Raw genomic sequence first — 1,959 nt, forward strand, 5'->3', positions numbered from 1 at the left:
GGCATGCACGTGTGCACCAGGGTACGATATGGGAGCCAAATATCTGTCTGAAAAATGACCTCTGTGTCTATCAAATTCACAATAAACTCCATCTAACTACAAATAATTCATTACACAGGAAATTTGACATCAGTGTTTATGATGGATTGATTTATATCATGATTCTGTGGGTCGACTGTTATGAATGAGAGCCGGTGTTACAGTGATTAACTCAAAGATCTTTCACAGGACACATGCTCAGTCAGGCACCACTGAAGGAGTCATGATTTCCCTCTCAGGGTCCGTCCCATGCTGAGGTTACGAGGGAGAAATGAGACACGCCTGGTTGAGCTTTTTGTTCTAGTTTACCTTGGCTGGCTCCCTGTGGCCTGTGTGAACTGTCACACAGGCCAGTGGGTTATTGAGAGTGACCACATTGCAGGAGACACTCCGCAGGATGGGTCATTAAACCGAGGTTCTGATGATTCAGGCGGAGGTTTAAGGTCCTGTGGTGTCTACTTCTGCAGAATCATGCTGTTTCAGCCACATTGGTGACTTGGTCAATATGTACAGTCTCCAGTACCCACACCAACCACCCGTATCCTGGACAGGTGCCAATTTGGGGAAAATACAAAGGTGCCATTTAAAATCCATCAACTAATGTTTTTTTCAGATGACTCAAGCAGAATAATCTATTGCACCATATTAAAATTGTCATCATTATGCCCTTTCAAGGTCAGTGGTGGTCCCATGACAAGTACTTTATCTGAGAATGTGTAGGAAATAATTACTCGTTTCTAATAGTTGCAGCAGTGGAACATAAAACAGTACAGTACAAGAACAGGCCCTCAGCCCACAATGCTTGAGCCAAACATGATGGCAAGACCAACCCCTAGCAGATTGCACATAATCCATATATCTCCATTCCTTGCAAAAAATCCATGTGCCTATCCAAAAGTCTCTTAAACACCAGGAATCTGTGGGGCACTATTTTCCCACAGATGGTGGTGGGAATATGGAATGAGCTGCCAGAGAAGGTCGACAAAAATACTGGAGAAACTCAGCGGGTGAGGCAGCATCTATGGAGAGAAGGAATAGGCAACGTTTCGGATCGAGACCCTTCTTCAGACTTATGTGAGGGGGGAGGGGGGAGGGGGGGGCGAGAAAAAGAAAGGAAGAGGCAAAGACAGTAGGCTGTGGGAGAGCTGGGGAAGGGGAGGGGGAGGAGGGAGAAAGCAAGGGCTACCTGAAATTCGAGAAGTCAATGTTTATACCGCTGGGGTGTAAACTACCCAAGCAAAATATGAGGTGCTGCTCCTCTAATTTGCGGTGGGACTCACTCTGGCCATGGAGGAGGCCCAGGACAGAAAGGTCGAATTTGGAATGGGAGGGGGAGTTGAAGTTGCCCCCATTGTAAACTTTGCACGAATGCAAAGAAAATCCACAAATACAGGGGGAACGAATGTAGTAAAATGCATGGTGCACGGCAATCGATGCAATGAAATATTATCACTTAAAATGAAAAGGGGCACCGACGAGGATGGGATTCGAACCCACGCGTGCAGAGCACAATGGATTAGCAGTCCATCGCCTTAACCACTCGGCCACCTCGTCCTCCCGGCGCCGCACACCAACCACACACATCCAACCCGGGCTGCCCCTGCGGTACGGCCGTGCCGAGTGAGCGAACGATCCCCCCGCCCCCGTCCCCCTCACCCAGCTGGCTCACCTCCTCACTCACACAGCGGCAGTGGCGGCGGGCATGCACGGGAACCATAGGTCGCTTTCATCCTGAATGAAAAGTTATGGGGAATGCTGGCCGAGCGTGGGTCGGCGGCTCGGCGCTGCCTTGCCCTCGGCTGCCTTTACTGACCCCCTGCCCGCGCGCCGCTGCCCGATCGCCAACCGCCGGCTCCAACTGTCAACTGTCAGCGCGAGCAAGCGGCCGGAGGGCGGGTCTTGGCGCAGCCTGCAGCTCCC

General features: G+C 50.8%; 1 non-coding gene across 1 annotated transcript; it reads right to left on the reverse strand.

The window, feature by feature from the left end:
- Positions 1-1,511: 1,511 nt before the first annotated feature.
- Positions 1,512-1,593, reverse strand: trnas-gcu. Its single transcript has one exon. It is a non-coding gene; the product is annotated as a tRNA-Ser (tRNA).
- Between the last annotated feature and the right edge of the window lie 366 nt (positions 1,594-1,959).

This window comes from Amblyraja radiata, chromosome 5 (genome assembly GCF_010909765.2).
Source record: "Amblyraja radiata isolate CabotCenter1 chromosome 5, sAmbRad1.1.pri, whole genome shotgun sequence".
Lineage (NCBI taxonomy): Eukaryota > Metazoa > Chordata > Chondrichthyes > Rajiformes > Rajidae > Amblyraja > Amblyraja radiata.